This window comes from Oxyura jamaicensis, chromosome 6 (assembly GCF_011077185.1).
Source record: "Oxyura jamaicensis isolate SHBP4307 breed ruddy duck chromosome 6, BPBGC_Ojam_1.0, whole genome shotgun sequence".
Classification (NCBI taxonomy): Eukaryota; Metazoa; Chordata; class Aves; order Anseriformes; family Anatidae; genus Oxyura; species Oxyura jamaicensis.
In genome coordinates, this window is record NC_048898.1 from 15,593,896 (window position 1) to 15,617,447 (window position 23,552).

General features: G+C 42.4%; 1 protein-coding gene across 4 annotated transcripts in view; it reads left to right on the forward strand.

Annotated features, from left to right (window-relative positions):
* The first annotated feature begins 1,721 nt into the window (after window positions 1-1,721).
* NDST2 (N-deacetylase and N-sulfotransferase 2) overlaps window positions 1,722-23,552 on the forward strand; it is a 49,498-nt gene continuing 27,667 nt past the window's right edge. The window contains exons 1-2 of one of the 4 annotated variants that reach the window (XM_035329739.1): window positions 1,722-1,782; window positions 12,016-12,285. The gene's annotated coding sequence lies outside the window, so the exon portion shown is untranslated. Of the gene's footprint in view, window positions 1,783-11,477; window positions 12,286-23,552 lie in introns of those variants that run through there. The other 3 variants (XM_035329741.1, XM_035329738.1, XM_035329740.1) reach the window with 3 other exon arrangements.

The window sequence follows — 23,552 nt, forward strand, 5'->3', positions numbered from 1 at the left end:
AGGGCTGGGCAGTCACCAACCATAGATTTGGGTGTGACAACGTAAGGAGCACATAAAACTGTTAGTGTGTGCCAAAATGAGGGCTACAAAGATAGCGAAGGGTCTAGAGGGCAAGTTGTATGAGGAGCAGCTGAGGGCCCTTGGTTTGTTCAGCCCAGAGCAGAGCAGGCCAAGGGGAGGCCTCATGGCGGCCTGCAGCTCCCTCACGAGGGGATCGGAGGGGCAGGCGCTGAGCTCTGCTCTCTGGGGGCAGCGACAGGACCCGAGGGAACGGCATGGAGCTGGGACAGGGGAGGGTCAGGCTGGGTGCTAGGGAAAGGTTCTGTATCCAGAGGGTGGTCGGCCACAGCACCAAGCTTGACAGAGTTCAAGCACTGTTCGGACAACACTCTCAGGTATATGGTTTGGTTTTGGGGTGGTGCTGTGTGGAGCCAGGAGTTGGACTCCATGATCCTTGTGGGTTCCTTCCAACTCAGGATATTGGGTGGTTCTCGGATCACAGGAAAAGAGGAAGGTTGTGTACTGAGGATGGCAGCAGAAGAGTAGGTGTGTTTTTCTAAACTAATCCTTGTCAAACCTGGAAAAATGAGAAGAGAAAATTTTGCTGCTCTTGTCAATTTGCAATTTAAATGTAAGGAGAGCAGGGATCTGGAAATGTTTGGTTTTATTTACAGGCAGCACAGGTGTAGTTCTTGTTTACTAGTTGGCTGTAGAGGTATTAAAGATTATTGGAAACTCAAAGGTCAGTGTGTCTGCTGAATCAAGGTCTATGTGAGCTGGAAAGCTACAACAGAGTACTTGTGTATCTGATACACTGCTGAGGTTGAAGATCCGCCTTTAGAGGCTGTCTGTCCAACAGACAAGGTAAAATTACTCTTCTAGCCCCAGCCCTGTTCTAATCTGAGCTATCTTTAAGGGTTTCATCAGCTCCACTGAGGGCTTTCCACTGCCAAGCTGGTGTACGTTGCCTGTGTGTGTACCTGCACAGAAGTTGCCTGAGCTTCAGTTAGTTTCACAGAGTAACTTTCACCTGTGTGATCACGAGCCAGGTAGAGGGGTGGAGGAAGGGTGTAACTCAGTACTTTGGAGGTTTGTTTTTGTTTCACAGTATACCTTATGGGCCTGACTCTTAAAGGCTTTGCCAGTACGCTACACAAACGTCACACCACTGAAGTTCTACTGAATTGATTCAGCTGTGGCTAACACTAAAGAAATAGCATCTTATAGTTTGCTTTGTTCACTGTTTCAAAGGCAGCAATCCTAATGAACAGATGTGAGAAATCACATTAGAACAACTCTGGCTTGTCCAGTTCTCTCAGCTCAACCGCATTTGCTTGTTCTGTGAACTTTCGTTTTTCTTTGTGGTTTACCTCTGAATCCAGGTTCCTGTTTTTTTTTTTTTGTTTTGTTTCTTTTTTTTTTTTTTCCTCCTGTGCTTGTCATTTCTCATCTCACAACTCACAACTCTCTCACTCTTGCACAACTGAGCCTGCTGAAGTACAACCTGACATCATTGTCTAGTCAGTGCCAGCGAGGCTGTTGTAATGGCCTTGTTCTGTCCTCATGCCATGGTTAGTGTAACGTAATCGTTACCTTGGTTCCGGAGAGCGAAGGTGCTCCTGCTAAGTAAATGTTTACAAACACTGATGGAGGCTAACTTTAGGGAGAGAGACAGAGGCAGTGTTTAAAGTCGTCTTTCTTTTTTATTTATTTTAAAACAGAACATAATTGCTGAGAGAAGCAGCTGATGAGTGTTTTTCCTTTCCCAGACTGTGATCAGAGGTAAGTAAAGATTTTTTTCTGTTTCTGTGGGCTGCTATCTCAAGATTTGGTAAGGGGAAGAGCTTATTTCAGTCCTTTTGGGTGGTCATATGTCAAAATAAGAGTTAAGGAATCAGGGAGAAGGAGGAGGCTAGACTTAAATGCAGAAATGAGATGTTGCACTCCTCCTTCCCAACCTTAGAATGATTTGCAGAGGAAACAATTTCACGTTTTTTTGTCTTCAGTCACACAATTGTCAGCGTGGAGTGACAGCAGAGTTGGTTTGCATTAGAAAGGAATTTCTGATGTAGCTCCTAAGTGAGATAGGAATGGGTGTTTGCTTAATGCTAAATATTATTTTATTTGAATGAAGTGAATATTTGCATACTTTGTGGGCAAAATTTGAGGCAATGTTGTTCAGGATCCATTAATTCTAAATTTGAAGAGGAATGGGAAGGATGTGGGCTAGAAAGCTTTTAAAGTTTCACATATTGCATTTTTCAGAATCTCTGACCTGTGCATAACAGCTGTAAGATCCCTTTGGGAATGATTATATTTATGTTGCTCCCAGCATACTGGAACTGCATTCATGACTTATACCCACAGGAAATATCATAAATGTAATTAAAAATAGAAATATTGGTGTGGTCTAAATTCCATGCTGGAGGAAAGGAGCCCTACTTTTTTCCCTCAGTTCTGTCTGTATGAATAGTGAGGGAAAGTAATTCTTGTGAATTATGTTTAGCTCATAAGCTTGAATATTATACTCTAGCAAAAAAAGCACTGGTCCTGTCCAGGTGCCTGATGCAGAACTTGCATCTGGATCCTGTGGTATATTTATGGCTTTCAGATACTGCGATACATTGAAAATGCCAATCTTGTCTTAATAGTTGAAATTCCTACAGAAGAGGGATGGTGTGGTCATGTCTTTTCGTCCATTGAAAGGTTCCTAGATTCTTTGCCTCAAACAACACGGAAATTTGCTTTTGTGTGTGTGGTGGAGAAGTGTGATTGAAATACTTTTTCACCAGAATGCCTGAAGAGTAATCTTGCTTTTACAAGGATATCTCAGATTGCTTTATGCAAGCAGGTCATTATGGCTTCAGCTGTGCAGAAAATTAGATGGCGAAAAAAAGAAAAATGGAACAGTGCATTTGTTATGCAAGTAGGCTGGGTTTATAGAAATGAAATTACAGGAGCTAGTACTTAATGCTGAGTTCTAGTGTACAGAAACTCAGGTGGTAAGAAAAATGTACTAAAAGGAAGACTTTAGACTCTTTGAGCCCTTCTCACACTACAGAACTGAACTTTCTCTCAACCAAAAGCTAAACTCCAACCCTAATTATCCTGGGGAGTTCTAGATGAGTGATACTGTTGCCCAAATGAAAGATACCTTACAGGGCAGGTCTACTTGCAGTTCCCCCTTTCCTTAGGCAACCCCTTCCCAGCCCAGTTCATACTACAGTACTATGCTTTTTCTTCCTTACCCTGATTTTTCTGGTGATACATAGAATAAGGCATCAAGCAGTGATCAGATAGAAGGATTTCAGAGGGTTGGGGGGAAAAAAAAAAAAAAAAAGTAGTAGGTCCTGTATAGCTGGTGTTTCCCCATTTTCACAGTTCATTCTTCTGGTACAATTCAAATAGTAAATGTGTAAGCCTGTCTCCTGTAAACTTTTTGTCGTTAATTTGGAAAGTACAATCTACAGAGGCTAGTAAAGGAGAAAAAATAACTTGAAACACATGATAAAGATTTTTGTAATTGCAATACGTTGTTGTGATGAGTAGGGTGGTAACAGAAGCCAGGACAACTGTTGCAAACTCAAAAGTAGAAACAGAATAAATTATATAAAAAATTGTGATAGTATAGAATGAGTGTAATGAGCAAATTGGCATTCTGTACAGCTTGAATAGTTGTGTAACTCCGTAGACACTTGGTGTAATGTTCACATGAGAAATTGTTAAATTAAATATAATAAATGAGGCAGTGAAGATACCATTAATGGAATTCATGCTTTATACGTTCTATTAATGTCAGTGCATATGTGACATAGCTATGAGAGCAAAGGGAGAATAATGTTTCATTTCAGATATGGCCACAATAAATTGCCACTGCGCCTTTGGGTTCATTGTGAAAGAGAAGGTAAGCAATGGGGGAAGAGATGATAAATGTAGAAATGTTAGCAGATGGAGAAGGGATCATGCAGAGGAATATATAGCCAGGTATGCCAGGCAGAAGCCATTGGACTGTATTTGAAAGCAGAAGCACTAGAAACTGTAAGTTATTGTTACTTCAGCAGTGGACTTTGGGCTTTCTTTGTGCTAACCTGCGGTTAGTTCAGCCCTTGTCTTAGCAATACTTTCTTTTGGTTAATAATCTTTTGATGTTACCTACAATGAAATGCATGTGCTAATAACGCTACACACTCATATGTCAGAAAAAGAGATAGTACCACAAAATGCTAGCAGCTTACTTGCATAATTTTCAAAAAACCTTTATATAAGCCTCTTTGTTCCTAAAAACCTTTACTTTCCTTTGAGATCTCTCAACTCTGTAAAGTCATAGCTGAAGCAAAGGGAAAGATTACTCCTTTTCTCTTCCATTACACTTTATCTTTTTGCCATGCCTAATTGTGTCTGTTTTGTCATCAGTTGGTTCTGTTAAGGACTTTTCTGCCAGGTATTTCTTTGCAGTCACAAGTTCATCTCTTTGTCGGGAGTAGGTTATAGTAACCAGTTCCTCTGAAACTTTCAGAGTTCATCTAATCCCATCAGTGAAGTCCTAGCCTTGAAACATCTCCAGAAATATGCTGATTTACTTACAGTGTATCATCATGACATCATGGCACCTTTATGCAACAGAGATGAATTGTAGTGCTTGGACAGGATCAGGTGTTCAACATTTTAATTGGTTTATTGGACTGAAGTTTTAACAGAACTGGCAGGTTAGAGCGGTGGGTTTTTGCCAATTACAATTTATACAAATTTTTAAAGATTGGCTGTTGCTTAAGATGAGCCTGTTGAGTATTAAAATGAATAAAAAATAAAATAGAACCGTCTCAAACTGTAGGCACTTCTAAGTGAGTATAACGAATATACAAGGCTAGCAACCTGCATAGCTACACCTGTAACTTCATTATCATTTCTTCCATATTAACTTGTTTTATCCACAAACAGTCTATGGAGATCTATTGGGAGATGAAAAAAATGTGAGCACAGCTGAACAGAGACAAAAAAATTAATTATGAAGTATAAGGGCATGAGTCAGGTGCTCTGATAGGGTCACTTGCTGTCTTCTAAATGTATTACCTATTTGTCAATTGAACGGCTTCACTCTGGCCCTTTCCACCCTTCTTGCCATGCATTTTAAGTGAATGTAATCTTACAGTTAGGGAATGCTGGGTTCAATGCATCAAGAGCTTTTTTTTTTCTACTTCTATTTGGAGGAGGAAAAATAACACATTGCCCGTAAGTTCTTACCTATAAATGCAAACCCATGTTCTTCCTTTCTTTCACCTTCTTCCATAAAATGAAACCCATGTTATGATTCATGTGTTTATATATTACAAAACTATATTAGTCTCTCAGATTATATTTTCTGTATCTGGCATTAAAGCTGTTGATCCATTTGGCATTCGCCAAACTGCCAAGGTTGGTCCTAGGGCCATGCTTAAAGGTTTGGAAATCAACTTAGGTTGTGATTATGGACAACTTGGAGGGCTTCCCAGAAAAGACCTGTCCGATCACTAGCCAGAAGAGATGAATATTATTCCCATTGATTTTTAAATCTGTTTCTGCAACCGTGATTGTACCAGCCCCTTGTCAAGGCACAGCAAGAGCCAGGAGGCAAGGGTGACCCCAGTGCAGGCAGTGCCCTAACTGACACCGTCCCACAGGTCTGAGCACAGCCAGCAGAGCTGGCTGCTCGTCCATCAACACTTCCAGGCAAGGTGAGTGAAGAACCAGGCCCAGCCTCCATCTGGGGCGTAAAAGACAGGGCTGGAGACAAGGCTACAGCATGGGTCCAAAGTCCACACAGGTGACAGGGCCAAAGGTAGGACTGGGTACAAGCTACAGCATCTAAACAAGGGGTCTTTCTAGGAGATGAACTGCCTCCAGCATAAGGCTGAGGTCCACCCAGGAGATGCGGCCAGAGGCAGGGCTGCAGGCAGATAGACCTACAACAAAGCTCAGGCAAAGGGCAAGGCCCAGGCCCAAGCTTTAACTGGGACAGCTGGGCCATAAGCAGAGGGGTGAGTGCAGATCTTGCACGAGGATGGTCCCTGCTACTGAGTGCTAATGACACCCTCAGGGTCCTGGGGAACAGATTAAAGATGAGGGAAAGTTGCTTGCTCTGTATGCTGTCATCTCACAGATTTTAGTGATACAACTGGTGCCTACAGCAGATCCCTTTCGTTTCTCTGAAGAGAAAGAAAAGGGTCTTCCATCACATGCTTATCCTGGCCGCAGAAATTCTTGTCATCCCTGAAATGGACACTTCATTCCGAACAGTATGGATTATGGCTCGCTGGTCACCTGATCTAAGAGGCAGAGGTATGTTTTTAGGGATATAAACCTTTCACAGGTTTTTGTTTGTTTGTTTCCCTTAGTCCCATAGTCAACTACATCAAGACCTTCTCAAGAACCAGTCTTCTATTTCAGTAGCAGGGAGGAAAAAAAATATTATGACCTAGTTGTCTTTGAAATAAAAGTAGGGCAGGTTTCACCAGTGACAACATAAACATTGAAAACAGCTAGAAATCTACCTAAATCTTTTCAACTCTACTAAAGACATTTTATTTGCACAGACCTACACAAGTCTGCAAGGTCCATCTGCTCTCTTGCCCCCCATGCAATACTGACAATATTATATATTATATATATATATATATATATATATATATATCTTGTTATGCCAATAAGTTATTGTTGGGCTTCATTGTAGTTTTCCTTGTGCTATGAAGTGGATCTCTTGTTAACGTCAGTTAAAGGATAAATTCAGGACAGAAAGCTGTTTCTCTGTTAACAAACAGATTCTGTCTGGGATAAATGCATCCCTAAATCTTCTCCTGTCATTTCTGTGGCTGCTACAAAGCGTGAAAAGTTTTCCCTCCTCCCTTGGTGACCCCAGAAAATTTGCTTTGTATCTAAGAATCTTTTTGAGAAGAACTAAGGTAATTTAGATCTTTTATCAATATTTGAATGAGGGAGGATGGAAGGAACTCAAAAGAAGTTCATTTTTTTCAGGTACTTAGTGTGTTATTAAAGTACCTCACTAGTGATCTATAGCAGGGGAAGGCTAGAAGAGATGATGCTTTGGTGTTGCCAGAAACATAAACCCTTGGTTCAAATTATGCAGGGGCTGAAATGAGTGCTGACTTTTGTCTTTTGACAGAATTTGACTTTTAAACCTCAGGGAAAGTCTGCGAAGAGGTAACCTCCTTCAGTCTTCTATACCAGTTTTCAAATCAAATTGATTTATCACATTGGCAAGGACAAAGTTATTAAACTGACCTTTGGCTTTATCTGTGACCAGAAGAGTAGTGAAGAAGGTTTTGCCTTTGTTAGTATTTTTCCAGAGGAAAAATGCAAACATGCTTGGTCTTCACTGTCTCCAGCAAGATTTGTGGGACTGGCTGCAGTACATTCAGTGTGTTGTTTCTACCTGTAGTGAAGCAAGATGAAGGAGTGCAACAGTGAGCAAAGAAATGCGGGGACAGAATCTGTGCACAGAGGAGACTGGTGCACGTTTGATACTGAAGAACTGGGTGAGAAATTCTTGTTTGGCACATTACTGTAAACCGTGCTAGATTTGTTACGTGTTTATGTCTGGAGGTCAAGAACTGTCCAAGGATAGCACTATCAATGCTATCAAGCCATGCTGGCTTACAAATAAGAATCCAAGCTTGATGAAGAATATTTTTCAAAGAATGCAAACTAAATGAACACGTATCTTGCTATGTCTTGGTGTTCCAGAACCATTTAGCCTCTGTTTCTCAAACAATGTAAATTGCATCCTAAACCTGAGGTATTTTAAAAACTACACAACAGAAAAGCATGTCTGTCTGACAGGGCAGGGCACAAAAAATCTGTTTTGCCTCCCTGTTCAAAGTCATTTTAAAGGTTCAAGTAACACCTTATAGTAAAGCTCAATAAGTGACGTACATCTGGGAGAATCATCAAGTCTGTTCTGGGGTGTGAAGCTGGGGCTACAAGATAGGTCTGTTAGGAGATTTGCTTGGACAGTGGGACTTTGCTCCTTTTTATTTAACTTTTCAAGATGGGGTTATTTACGAACTAGGGCCACTTCAAACATGTTTACCTTGATACCATATACCCTTTTAAGCTACTACTAATACAAAGTGCGGTGAGAGGTTTGGTGTAACCAACATCCTGGAAATAATATCGTTACACAATATGACCCTGGTCAGGAGAAATTATGCAAATACTGCTAATATTTTGTAACTACAACCATTCTTAGTTTAGGTATAGAGACTCTAAAAGGCCTCTCCCCTTCTCCTGATAGCTGGTTCTTTTTCAGGTGGGTTTTCCAGATTATGAATACTAAAAATAGAGGAAGGATTTGGACTGTTTCAGAAATCCTGCAGTGGGCACACAGTTTCAGACAGTAACAGAAAACATCTGAATCATGACTAGATGTTTTGAATTTGTTTTCATTTTCCTGAGTATCGCCCTGATGAAAGTTACATTTAAAATCTGTTCTAATTCACAGTTCTACAAAAATTGTCTAAAAAAGATATTGAGACCTCTACAGTGAATTAAAGCTACTGATGATTGGCTTCAGTTTTTGGTAACCATTCCTTGGACCCCTCAGAAATAGTCTGCTGATCCGGGTGGAAATCACTGCTCTGATGTTACATAACTCTGCAGCTGTGCCTCAGCTCTCACTGGTTATTAGAATAAATTGAGTAGTAAATGCAGAGATCAAGTAATGGTGTCAGAAAGGCCTTCATGTATACCACAGCCTGTTCAGGGAACGTTATAGAGAGACCTATGTGGTTGTCCTCGCCTTCACAAAGGGGAAGTCGTCTGGGAAGGGGAGGCTGTACTTACAACATGCAGCACTACAGGCTGTTCACTGGTATCAGCACAGAGCACCTTCCTCTGTATTTCCAGGGCTCTTTGAAGAGAATTGCCACAAAGCGATGTTGAGCAGTACTACAGCTTGTGTCCAGCCTGGGTGGTTAGGACTGACTGTTAGGAAAATACCCCTGAAATCTCACTGTCACTGCCTGCTAGTATGAGGACATAGTTGATGTACTTGCCTGTAAAGGATGCTCAGCAGTCGGGAAGGCGTTTAATTTTTTTCTCTGCTTGCCATTGGCCTGAGGGACAGCGTGGAATGGTCCTGGAAGTTGGGGTCGAGTGGGAAACTGAGGGAGGTTTGGGTAGGGAGGGTGGAGGAGATCTAGCCTCTGAGAAAGACACTGAAGTTTTGACTTTAGGCAGTGAGCAAAAATTGCCTGTCTTCATGTACGTGGAACAACAGTAATTCTTCTAACATTTTCTAAGTGAATAAATCGGAAAAGACTACCCGCAAGTGTCCAATAAACCAGAATCCCTGTAAAACGCTGGAGAGTGGAGGAAACTGTATTAAGTGTTTGGTGAAAACTGGTCATGAAAGTCAGGGTTATTTTAAAGATCAGGCCTGCATTGTGTGGAATCAGGATTTTCTGTTGTCTTTGTGATTAGTGGAGTATTGAGAGGTTTCCAATATCTGCCTTTTACTCACTGCGGCTTGAATGGAAACGATATGTTTACTGGCATAGACGGCAGCCAGAAGCTAAAAATTTAAATGATTTTAGGTTATGTATAAATGAAAATTTCTGTCAGCATCATCCATCTGCAATTCACAAAGTTAAAGAGGCCTGCAGACTTGCAGTGCTGCATTGTAGCATGACAATTCTGCGAGAAGTTTGGTTGTTTTTAAAGAGGCAGAATATAGAGTCTATAGCCTATATCATATAGAGTCTATAGATCTATCCTCTGTTAGATGTGGAACCCCCATTTTTAAAAGGTACTCAGCATCCATTTAGCTTTTGTTGATTAATTAGGACAGCTGCATCAGTTTCTTGTGTGTAATCTATATCTGTACCTCATCATTTATTCACTGCTTAGCAGTAAATATCTGTATGTCTGTGTGCTTTTCCACCTGAAAGACTTCATTTCTTCTTTCAGTTTTCATATTAAATGAATAAATAATTTGCTATGTTTTTGTGACATATCTTCTAGGATGAAACAGCATTGAGCAAATCATTGTGTTATTACAGGACAAAACAAATACATACGTGCATTCTGAGTTAGTTTTATTGTTAATTTAAAAGGAAAATCATCTGATTTATAATAAACAATTTAAACCATTTTAGCCCTTGCTTTTCTGCGCCTTGTTCTTGTTCTGCCAGAGCAATGAGACGCTAGAAAATAATTATCTTGAGACACTAGAAAATAAATATCTTTGAGACAGTTCATACTGCAGCTACCTGGTCTTTTTATCTGTGAGAAACTAACCATCCTGCAGAAGCAGGTGAAGTCAGTGGAGGTAACTGCAAGAGCCTAATCATTGACCCTTGTTTCTGATTTTTCTTTTTCGCATGGTAGTGTCAGGAGAAAATTTGAAGGAGGTGCTTTGTTTGCTGTATAATAGAGGTAGCGACTGGATCGATCAGATTCAGGCCTCTTCCAAAGCTCTCAAATACCCTGTAACACTCCATTGCACTAAGTTTGCAGTGTCTTATTACAGAAGTGTTCGCTGGGGGCTGTCAGCTCCTGTTAAAATAACTCCTCTAGAGATGTGTGCTAGTGTGTCATCCTGTCTGAAAACCCTTTTCTCCCAAACCCTGCCTGGGAAAGGATAGAATTTTAAGCGTACCTAGGGCTTTGTGTCTTCAAAGAGCAGGGTACACTGCCATGCTCAGAAGCATCCTGTTTCTTCCAGTGCATCCTGCCTGCCTCTCCGCTCTTCTAGAGCGCCACTGCCTATAATGTTCTGAAATACAGAACCTCTCTTGTGAAATTCTTGTAGGGGTTTAATGAGAGTTTATCTCCCCCCACACCATTAGGACCAAACACACTTGGTTAGTGACAGAGCATGCTCTCAGATTTATGTACTTGTTCTTTTAACATGTTAATTTTTTATTAGTGGTGTACAAGGAGGTGATTTTTCTGTGTCCATCTGCAGATTTATTCCAGTCTCAGATTCCAATAATAGTGGCTGAGGATACTTAGCTGGTGTGCATTTGGTTTGGTTTGCCCTCCCCCCCCCTCCGATAATGAGATCAGTTCACCGAGTGAAACTGTGAGCCACATTAGGGCAAGAGAAGCAATTTACTGCTGCTGAATGCATTTCCAGAGTGTAGTTTCCCTCTGCTTGTCAGCTTGTCAGTCTGAAGGCATCCATAAACCTGTGACAGCTTCAGAAGACAAACTCCGGCAGCAAGCTGTCAGGGTGCCAGGCACTGCTGTCTGTGTGGGCTGCCTTCCTCCCGTCTCCCCCGCTCACCCTCCCTCTACCCAGCCGCCTCTCTCCCCCTCTCCCTTCTCTTCCCCCCGCCCTGCATCCCTCTACCTTATTGGTGTGGTTTTAGGTGCTGCTGTTCTCCGTGACAGCACCTTTTTGCTTTCCCCCTTGATCCTCCTGCCACCGGAACAAAAGGGGAGCTCGCTGCCAGCGGTGCAGCACCTGCCCGTGCAGTCCGGGGAGCGGAGGGGAGGAGAGTGGGCGCCCTGTATTCCGCTCTGCCTGAGCCAGCAGCAAGCTTGTTCAGTCACTTTGCTTGAAATGCCTTTGAACTGCTGCCAGATCCCATTGTCTGCCGTGCAAATGGAGTTCAACGCCCCACTGCGATGAGATGCACAGTGTGTTAAGAGGAGGAAGGAATGGAGCTGTATCCCCACCCTGAAGGAGCATCTCAGATCTGCTGTGTGCCATGATAATCTGAACACTGGACCATGCTTCTCTTACTTTCCCGTCATTGTTCCTGGGATTTCAGGGAGTGACGTGGAAGCTTTTCAGAGGGGAGCTGCAAGGCAAGATAGTTTCTGGGGAGAAGCCGCTGTGCTTTTGGACTGTTTATGTGGGACTGTGCTTTGCCCACCACGCACCTGTAGCTGCAGTGTGATACACCAGCTAGTGGTTAATAGTGTGTGTTTTGCTCAGCAGTGATGTTCTCTTTTTTAGCGTGAATTTATCCACTTTTTTCGATTTGTCTGTACTTAAAATTCCTGTATTTTTAGGTTCACAAAATGATTTGAGAGATTTTGGCAACACTGAGTGAAGGGAAGGTAGCCACTGCTACTACTAATGGTTCAGTCATCTACCAACTGTGCAGCCCAGCTGCCCTTCTTGGGAAAGGCCAGCTTACTTTATTTATGATTTTTGTGAAGAGCAGCTCTCAGACTTTCCATTCCCCTTGCTTTGTCTTTGGTTTCATGTCTTTCCTTGGGCTGCTGTCTGTCAGACCCCTTTTGAGAGAGCAACTTCACTTGTGGACATCGCTTTTAAAGGTAGGTATTTGGGTATTTGTAGTTGTGCATGCTGTTCCTTATCTAATTGTTTCTTAGGCTGTTACAAGAAAACATTGTTTGCTTTCATGCTTTGTTATTTGACTGTTTGTTTAACCAGTCATCATTTGCAAGGACAGCGCTTTGAGAGGAGGATGGAGGAGCTGTTCTTTGCTGACTGTTAGGCAGTACGCTAAGTGGAGTTGGCAGGGCTTGTATCTCGCACTGATATGCCTGCTATGTTCCTTGGTCATTAAGCTCTTTGTTAGTTCCTTCTCCTCCTCCTTCCACTGCTCTCCCTTTCCTTCCCTGATAGGACATGTTATGGTGATAGGAGGCTTCTGCATCTAACCTTGCTAATGGGTTACAGTCAGGTTCTGAAATGCACTGGGGGAAAGACAAAATCTGGCCTGTGAGGAGCTGATGGCTCACAAATGCATGGGAATAGCATAAGGAAGCTGGCTATAGAACTGCTGCACACCTTTGCCTAGCCTAATGCTCGTGTTCTGCTGAATATACGTACTGACCTGGCCCTTCTTTATGTCCTCGATACCTGATCAGAAATGGAACGGATATCAGCAATATTGGTAACTGATGAAATCTTTGTAAAGGTTAGAGCCATTACAGACCGAACATTTGAAAATCGGATGATGTCGTGTATGTTCCTTGAGGACTAATGCAACCACGTTTTCTAGTGGTTTGTCATACAGCAATCTAAAATCTCATTTGCATCTCAAGAGCAAAGCTAGTTGTGCTTAGTTAATATTTAGCAACTTGAAAGATTAGGAATAGTTTGTGTTTTTTTTGTAAATGTTCCTTTTCCTTTCACCAGGAACTAGAAAAGGAAGGGTATTTGGCTAACAATGTGTTTGATTTTCGTTTTTAAGCTCCCTGGGAAATAAGATTCGCTTGGAACACTGAAGATTTTCTGGTCATGAAGAAATTTCTGACCCTCGAGCTGAGATGCAGCTGTCATTCTCTTGGTCAGGGCACACTAAATAGCATTGGGACCTTTAAAAATGTTCTTCAATTAACCCATCAATTTCACGCTGATAGTAGTGATGCTTCTGTGATGCAGCCAAACACTGCAGATGTAGGAAACAAGAACTTGGCCTGGAGCACAGACCAGAAACTTCTCACAGGGCCTCTTCTCTTAAGGGTCTTAGTTTCTCCCTCTTGCTGTCATGAGTGTAGTCAGATGATGAGGCTACTGTGTAGGTGCAGCTCCTGCAGTTTACAGTCTACAGCTCCTGCAGTCTACCTTCTCTCTACAATGTGACTATGTGAAGAGGAGACATTTTCAATTCCCTTCACTCCCTAGCTCATAAAGGATTAGGAAGGGTGGTGTTCTCTGCTTAAGCGATGTGATATGTTTCAGGCTTGCAATGATTTTTTCCCTGTTATCACAGTTATTTTAAGACTCTGGCCTTTCTATATGCTATTAAATTCCACAATCTCAAAGAGAGAATGAAATGGTGTAAGTTGACAGGTGCGTTTCAGCAATATAGAGCTGCAGTAACCTGTCAAGGGTCACATACTGATAACTCCAGGAATCTGGGGTCATACCTCACTGCTGGATTTGACAAACAACCTCCTGCATGGCTTTTCTGCTTTGAGGATTTGAAAGCAATTACTATAAAAATATAAATGATCTTTCTATGAAAATGTTCTCCATTGTTTTAAACCATCCGGAAATGAGGTATCAAGTCTGTTCATCTTAGATGAAATGCAATGAAAAGTCATTAATGTTACTGCTGTCCTTCATCCTAGAACAACCATTTTATGCACTTAGCAAAACGTTATGGCATGTCAGAAGCATTTCATGAGTGGACACAACCATCTGCCTGAAACCACAATTAAGGTCTGGTTGCCTGAGCTCCTGTTCTGCCTGGTATTACCTTGTCAGTGTGTATAGATGCATCTCTGTTGTCACACCTCGTTCCACAAACCTGTTTGTCCCCTGCTGAAGTTTCCTTCTAGCAGGACAGTGTGCCAACTAGGGCACAGTGCTGGACTGGAGCAGGTACTTGAGTAGTTACCACTGAGCAGGGTGCCTGTTTTTTGATGCTTCATGATGGAGTCACCCAGTGCAAAGAAAGCATTCGGGTGTGTTTGAGAGCTGCGAACCTCATTTTCATCTCTGGTATACTCTAAATAAGGTGCTGGATTCAATAAGCTTGTTTCAAGAGAGGCAATTGGTAGTGCTCATTTATAAAAAATGTTGCTGGGTTGCTGGAAAACGGGAGGGGGAAGAGGTTGAGAAAGACAGTCTCTAAGCTAAGCCTACTTATACACATTAGGATGAGTCCAGGCATGAAGCGAAAGAAAAACTCAGAGCTCTTCATTATCTAATACTCCCTCAGGGCAATAACAAACTCCCTGTAGAAGCCAGCAAGCCAGGCACAAGGGCTGGCAGAGAGTGAGCACACATTGTTCTCAGAATATGGCTGGTACTGGAGTCTTTCACTGTGAATTTGAAGCCATCTTTAATGCAAAATATTCCTCAAAGGGATTTTTGTTGCTTACCATTTCAAAAGCTGCTTTCAATCCAGTGTGATGCTTTCTTCCAAACAAAAGGTTGTAAAGTTAGGTATTGTACAGCAAAGGATGCATAATGTTGCTTTTTCCTAGCCTCATGTATGAGCTGAGGTTATGCATACACCCTCCTTTTTAGAATTGAAAAAGACCGAATGGAGAAGCTCACCTCTCTCTGCTTTAGCGTGTTGGGGCTTTCAGCCTTTCTGTGATGCTTACTGGCCACTCCATATTGTGTGCTTCATTTCAGAGTAAGTAATCGGTTTCATACTGAAAATTCAAGTGCAGAATGTATTTGTGTGATGGGCAAATGTTTCTTAGGGAGGGGGCGGGTGGCAGGTATGGGAGAGCATGTAACACAGACCTCCAGTGTCCCCCACTGGTACCTATACAACTGCTGTGGTTTGGATTTCTATAAGGGGTAGGGGAGACCAGTTAAGGAGTCTCTTCTGAATCAGTAGGATACTCAGGAATAGGGTTTGTGGCATCGGTTCAGTCTGTGTATGTTAAGTTGGTCGATTGGCATCAATCTGTTTAGAATCACGACGGAAAGTGGACCTCTCTCTAAGAAGGTAGAGGACTTAAATATCTCCACTTGTTTGTATTCCTAGCATTTGCAAAGTCCAAGGTGATTCTTCATATAAGCAATTTGACCTAAAATAAATTCACTGTCACCCCCCTTGCCAATAAGTTAAATGCCATCGCCAGCAGTTTAACCTCTGAGGTGGCCCTTGTTGAATGAGTGCAGATCCTGTTTGACGCAAACAGCAGCAATAAAGAAAGAAATGTATGAGAGCTTGGCAAATAGAGTGGAGGGGAAAATCATTTTCACCCTTTTCATGGACCAACCTCTATGTTGCAAGCAAAGCAAAGTTACAGTCGTTCTTCTAATTGAGAACTGCAAGAGGATTTTTCACCTTCTGTCTGTCTCAAATCTCATTATCTGGAGTGTTTAGAGTAGATCAGTGAGTGGCAGCAATCCCACCTTTATCACTGCTTTGAAGTTTGGTTTTACACAGGTAGCATTGGGATAACAATTCATTCTGATACGTTCAAGAAGTGCTCTTGAGGCACTGCTGCTCATAGTCTTCCTGCGTAACTTGATTCTCACTTAATAGATGAGGTTCAGGCGATGTGTAACCACATCAAATTAAACGTGGAATAGTGAACTGAACTCAGGCTTACTCTCAAATTCCCTAGCTTTAAAGACGATATCTAGCTGCCTTGTAGAAGGAAGGTAATGAAACGTTCTCACTGTCTCAAAAATGATCTTTGAACACATATCTGGTGCTTGTGGACCAACCAACATGCAAAGGGGAAGTTGAAGCTTTTAATATCCCACCCTGTTGTCTCCTATGCTAATGCTCCCCTTCCCTCTGCCCCTTCTGTAGCTGTTCAAGGAGAGAAAGAAGCCAAAAACAGCCCTGAAATTTCCCTGGCAGTTCCCAGTGTTGGTCTCCTGACCATGGAGCCCCCAGTTCTGTCCCAGCTGTGGAGTCTTCCTTCCTGAATGCCCTGGAAAGTCTGTGTCTGGACAAGAGGACAAAATTGGGTCTTCCATGTGTGTGTGCGGCAATGAGTTTGAAAACAGTCTCCTGTGTTAGCCCAGGGAGGAGCTGAATGGCAGCAGCATATGGCCTGACAGCCTCACCCCCATGCCCCTGGGCACTGCCTGGAAGGACTTTGCTGCTGCTGCTGCCAGAGGGCTGCCCTGCTGAGCAGAGGGAAACCGGAGGCTGAAACTGAGTGCTGGGTTTCCTGGAGCTGGGATGACCAACACATTTGTCAAACTGGCAGCCCTGTGTGGCCGAGGAGGAGGAGGATGTGTGCATCTGCTCTCCTGACCAGGGGATGCTGCTGGATTTGCACCCCCTCCTAGCTGAAAGGGGTGTCAGGCAGTGAGCACAGGGAGGCTGGCTTGCCTTCCTGCTGCTGCCTGCTGCTGCCCGGTCGTGGCAGGTAAAATGGTTGGGATGGTGCAGGCAGGCAAAAATCAGCATAAAAGCACCAGGGCAAGACTCTTGCTACAGGTATCAAGGTGTCAGCAGGTCCTTTGAATGAGCTTTCCATTAATGCTTCCAGTCGCAGATGTTCTGCGAGCCACTTAGTGCTTCATGGGAGGATGAGAACAAAGTCAAAGCTTTCAGTCTATTGCTGCAACACTAGCCCAGATCCGTAATGCAGGCTGGATTTTGCAATTTGGGTAGAGGCTTCATTTCTTTGTTGTGTACATTCTTACATTCCAGCTACCAAATTAATTACATGAGCATTAAGTAGACCAAATAATGAGAGCTAAAATTAATTTGTGTATTTAACTTTAAATTTAATGTCTAAAATTTTAAAAGATGTTTATCATGGTGTATTTTTAGTAACACAATTATAACTCTTCAAAGTTGCTATAGCTAAAAATTACTTAATTACTGTGTTTTGGCTACAATGAAGAAGATAAAATTCAGTTTGGACATCCCAGGCTACCTTTCCTCTCCCTTTTGCAGCAATGTAGAGTAAAAAAAGAAGTAATCTTTTCTGTAAGTACAGTGTTAATCTTATTTGGGGCTCCTAAAAAGCATGAATTATTTAGTTACAGTGTCGCTACAAAGTCAAGTTTGAATACTTGAATGCTCTAAATGTGATTGTTTCTCTCCCATCACAACTGTGCATAAGATTTAGTGTTAAGTGATCTGAAAACTTTAAAGCGTTATCTCGCTGGGATCAGTTAGCGTAATTGTACTTGAGATTTTAACAGAAATGAGCATTTTCAGGGAATTTTAGCATTTACAATGTTTTATTGTGGGTGTTCTTTAATTTAAGTGATCTACACTGCCAGCTAGTGCACCTTGCTAATACTGCTTTTGTCTGATTATGGGCAATGATCTCACCTGAAAGAGCAGAAACTGCTGTAAGAAAATAGTTGGGGCAACTTTCCTGTCTTTGCAGTCCTTCTCCCCAGTGCTTTTCTCTGGACAAAAGAAGCAGATGAATGCAGTTAGTACTGCAAGCATACTCGATTTTCACAACCAAAGCAGCAGTGGCTTTAGTCAGGATACAGATCAAATGATGTGTCTGGGTTGTTGTAAGACATGCTGAACTTCACCCTTGTAGACTGTATGAGCCCTCCTCCAGGACCATTAAATGCATAAGCTGGAAGCATGCTAGTGTATTTCTGCTGGAAATTCATCTTTGAAGATGTTAATCTTTTAGTCTCTGCTTCCTTTGGCTATTCAACAACCCATTTTTTTTTAAAGTCAGGCAAGCTAGACCTAACGTCTGAGTCAAATTTTGTCTTTCGCCGCTATGTGTCTGCCTCCTTAAACAATGTGAGCTGTCATTTTCTCCTACTCCCCTCTGACTCCCCGTGCACTCCTCCCTTTATCTCTTCCTCCTACTCTCAGCTTTGCATTTTGTTTCATGCTGCCTCCTATTCCTGGAACAGCCTCCCAGTCTGCGCTGCCAAATCCTCCCTCCCTCTCTCTGCTCTTGCGAACCTGTTTCTTACAGCACTCGCTTCTAAGTTGTTTACCTGACTAATTGTCTCTCTCTGTGCTTTCTTTCCTGTATTCATTGTTTTGGATCATGTTTATGTGAGAAATGACATATTGCAGGATAAGGAGTATACCTGCCACTGTTTTGCGGTGGATTGTTTACATTAGCTCTTTATACAATGCTAACTAATAAATTCTCCTTACTATTTGAGGACAGATTTTTTCACTAAGCTATAGTTCACTCTTAGCTGTGTGCTATTAAAGAACAGCCCTGTTTTATCTTAATGTAATTGCTGGACTGTGAAAATGAGTGTCTGTATTACAGCACGTGCCGTCAGCTAGCCGGTCTGTATAGGCAAAGCTCAGCTGTGTTTACCAACGTGGATGAAATGGTGGTAGAAAACAAAAGGCTATGGGCAAATCTGATGCTCACTACTAGTGCTGTCATTGCATGGCTTCGCTGCTGGGGGTAATTGCGGTGCTGTGACTGCTGTTCTCCCAACATGGACAAGCTCTTACAGGCACGCATGGGGATAGGCTGGATGTCTTCTATCAGGCTAGACTAAAAGAAGTGGGTTCTCTTTACTGAACGCTTCACCATACCAGCAGAAGAGATTTTTTTACCTTTCTACCTGCAGAGAGTTTTGTGTTTCTGGCAATTCTGTTCTTTCTTTTTCCAACTGAGTGCAAGGCTATCTGATCATCAATTTAAAAAATAAAAATGAAAAGTTGCTGGGATTATCTGTTTTCTATTTACTTTTCTAGACCAAGTCAGATATTTATTAAGAAATAAAAGCAAAACACCTGAAAATATTATTATAGCTTTAGATTAAGATTCATAATAGTGTTCTGAATGCTCGTTTTCTTAAGTCCTGTTTCTGTTCATATCTGACCTAATATCTTACTGCTATGTGTGAAACAGTAATATGCTCATATTTAATGTATTCTGTAGGTACTTACTGGAGCTTGCAAAGTGACATACAAGACTAACCCAATTAATTTTTATGTGAAGGTTAAGTGTGTGTTTTTATATTATCAGAATTAACAGAATCAAAAATTGGAGTTTAAGTCTAAATTTCTTCATGAAAAAAATACTGTCAAGACAAAAATAGTTTTCTTGTTAATGAAAAATGAATCAGATTTTCAGTAGCTTAATGAATTTTATTGGGAATTTTACTGCATGCATATTTTGGAAAAATGGCTCCAACCTAGCTGACTTAGTCTCTGCAACCAATATTTGGGCACCTAATAGTTTTCAGTACCTAGACCCCTTTGTCTTCAGCTACAGTTCCTAATTGAGATGTGCATCTTGCTTAAAATTCTAGAGCTTTCTTGACCAAGTTTCCATTTATCAAAGGGTTGATTTGATTGCAGATATGGCAGCTTTTTTCTCTGAGTTTGTCAGTACTGTTAATTAGGATGTTAATGAGGCCTCTGGTCTTAGTCTGCATGAAGAAGTATTCTAAAGATGCAGCTTCATAGCAGAAAAACATTCTATCCGTAATCAGGTGACTAATTAAAAATGTAAGAATTCAGCACCCTCTTTAGCAATTAAGTCTATAAAATTGGAGGAAGGTAAAGAACTAGTGGCATGTAATTACTCTAACACTTTTAAATGAATTAATATATTTGAGGTGTATTTAATTTGAAACCATCAATTTTGTTTGTATTGATCATCTAAAAAGCAAGGTTTCTACAAAGAGGAGCAGAAGGCAGGGTTTTGTAAGCACAGCAGTAAACATGGAGTAGCGCAAACTGTGGTGTGGAAGTAGGTGTGCATTGCCTGTGGTGCTCTGATTGTGTAATAGTTACAAACAAATGGTTTGAGAGAAAATTAACTAATTCCACGCACATTAAGACAGGGAAGTCTACCAATAGCCACAACTCCTTACCAGCCTGTTTCTCTAGCAAGACTCTATACTGCTGCTTCATGCATTGCAAACTAAGTGTGAGAAGCTTTGGGAAACAGGTGTGTGACCTGGCGCGTAGGCTGGCTGCGTTCTCTTGCAAGGTTTGGAGATCAGCCCTGAGCCATAGGTGATTCCGAGGAAAAGCTTGTGCACATCCCAGTCGCCAGGCCGCATGGTGCTGGTGGGAGGGAGCCTGGAGATGGCCTGAGCTGACTCCTGGGGAGCAACAAGTGCTGGCTGCTCTGCCAGGGAGGAGGAGACGGGAGCCAAGCAGGATAAGAAGCTGGCATGGGTGACAGCATCCTCAGCAGCGAGGGTGCAGCCCTGCAGCACGCAAACAAAACGACTGAAAGCAGTTGGTGACAGCTGCCAGGTTCATCTTAGAGTCCAGTGATCACTAGATGAGTCCCCAGTCAGCAGGTAGGCCCAACTTCAGGTCAGCAAGGCAGAACGCACATGTAATGTAGTCCATGTCTGGGCCTGAACTTGGGTATAGCTCACAGGTCAGCTGGTGGAGGCTGCTCAGGGCACTCAGAGACTGCTGCTGTGTGCAGGGCCCCGACAGTCTTCCTTGCAGAGTTCCCCCTCAAGATCCATTTCTGCCATAACCCTTGTGAAAAAAGACAAGGATTATGATTTTCAATGCACAGGCCACCATAAAGGCTTAGCGAGGGCAGTAGAGCACTTTGCATCAGTTCCTGTCTTTTGGAGACTCAGGCTTCCAAACCACTGTCATAGCCAGTCAGTGTAATCTCCATAGGTCTCAAGTCATCCTCCCTTTCTTCCTTTTCCACCTGTTCCACTCTCCTTCTCTTTGCTTATTTACTCATTTTGCCTTTCCTAAGCCAGATTGATAGCTTTCTTTTATCGCCTTTTCTGCCTTTTTTTCTGAAAGTGATTCTGCACTGTGTTAAAAGCTGTCTTGCAGTAGCCAAGAAAAAATAATAACTGTTTTCTGAGTCTGGAAAACTTACTTATTAATAGTGAACCGAATATTTGAAACTACAAATTCTGGGAGGTGTGCTTCTAGCTTTACATGGGATGGAAGTCTCTTGAATAGAAGATCTCAGCTGAAAGAAGGCAGGGAGGGAGCTACTGTACGCAGGCGGGGAACATGTCCTGTTTAGAAGTCCACCAAATACTGTCCATGTGCAAATATATGAGAACAGGTAAGTAAAAGAGCCTTTTCTGAGGCTTTATACTTTGGTAAAGCATACTTTTATGGCATATTTTTGGTCTTAATTTGTACAAGCTTTCAGCATAAAGGTACTAAAACTGTTGTAGTTGGTCCCTGCTGTCACATGTTCCTAGATAAAACAGATTAGGAGTTCCTATGTGTTACCTGAAGCAATTGAATATAGATTAGTCTCTTGCTAATTGAGGTGAAATTTTTTAATGTATAGCAGCTCAAAGGAAGAACAGATAGGCTGCTTTCATAGCTGTTGTAGATTAACTTTCATAATGTACATTTCTGTATTTCTCAGAGACACGTTAACTCTAAGTTGTCCTCTTTTTGCCACGCTTGGACTGTTTCCCCACTGGACTGAATTACTTAGGAGAAGACAGCAGAGAATACATTCTGCTTTCTGCAGCAGGATCATTTATCTGAGTTGTGATAAGCAGGGTGCACGAGGGAATGGAAATTAGATCCGTGTCCGTATCTAATGCAGAAGGAACTGCATTTATTTCCTGTTCTCACAGTTGCATTGAAGATGTTCTGCCATGATAGAGCAAACTGGTTGATTGCTGAAATAAGAGGAGGCTGAAGATGGTCCCACCATTTGGGGTTGCTGAGATACTCACTTGTCACCTGGGTGGGACTAGAGTGCCCCTTATGGCACAGGCACTGAACCTGCGCTCGCTCTAGTTCTTCATCCCATAGCAGGCATCTCGTGTCATTACCTGCTTTGGGAAAAGCTCTAGGGTTGGAGTGTGTGTAGATGCAGGTGTCAGAAGAGGCACGAAACAGAAGGAAAGGTAAGTCCAGATCAAAACTGTGAAGTGTTTGTGGCGGGTTGATAGCTGGGTATTACAGCTTCAGTAGCACATGAAAGGAAGAACTGGGGATGCCCCTTTGGGCATCTCTGAGGAGTGCCTCCTCTGTCTCATAGGAGCAGGTGTGTTACAGAAACAGACCAGTTAGATCCCCTCAGCTCGTGGAAAGCTCAGCCTGCTGTGGGCTCTTCCACTACCAGAACACTTGCATAGCTGCATGTTATTTGTGTTAAGTAGGTAGTATCAGCAACTGTTGAAGGCTCAGGTTTTTTTGTGGGTTTGGGGTTGGTTGGTTTGTTTAAATTTATTCAGGTCTGCTGTTTGTTGCTCTTGTAGAAGGTGTGAAGTTGCACACCTGTCTGGAGATAATTAAAAAAAAAAAAAAAAAAAAGTAATTACCACATCATTGCACAGGTCTTTTCCTCATATCAGGCTGATGGGTATCAAACCAGCTGGCCAGCTGGCAGCTTTCCTGCTTACCACAGGTCTGTACCAGGAGAGGCCTGTCCCTGCATGGGGACTTGCCTAAGCAGAGCAGAGCGTTGCCTCAAGGCTCCGAGTGGATCTGTCGGAGCAGTGTAGGCACCATTAGCGTTTCTCATGTCTTTGATCTGAGTTTGGTACTCTTTGGGCAGTCTCTCACCACAGGGTTTCACTGGCAGTGAATGCCAGCTGAAGCACACGCCCAGAGCCCAGATATGAGCTTGGCTGGCAATTGCATTACAACGTGGCTATAACTTCCACAGTATATTTTTTAATCCAGTATATGGAATACAACCATCATTCTTCCATCGGAGGGCTTGCAGCATGGCTCACAGTGCTCTGCTGAAGTCACCAGATACTTCGCATTCACAGGAGAGTGGGGCTGTACCTGCAGGCCTGGCATATGGCTGTCGCTGCAGATGCGGGGGAGGTTGCGGTGTCTCACAGGGAAGCAGGCAAGTGAGGAACTTTGTGTCATGATTGCACCATTAAAATGGAATGGGATGGAAAATCAATCAGATTCCTCCTCTGATTACTGTGTAACTCAATTACTGCCGTCCCTCTGGGGTCCAAAGCAACAACTGTCTCACAGGAAGCACAGAAGAAAGACCTCTGAATTAGAGCTGTTGTAGACAAGAACAAGGTCCTGCCACTGTGCATTCCAGAAAAGTTGGGTTATATTCTAGGTAATAAAAGAGCTGGGGAAATGTCCTCATGATGCTGGGTCTTAGGGTGGTAAGACATTCTGGAGCTCAGCTAGGAGGGAACTTGTATGAAGGCTATGTGTCTTAATAAATGTGTCATATGACATTCACTATCTCCAATGTGCCTTGTCACGAGCATACCAGCAGCCCTGAATATATTC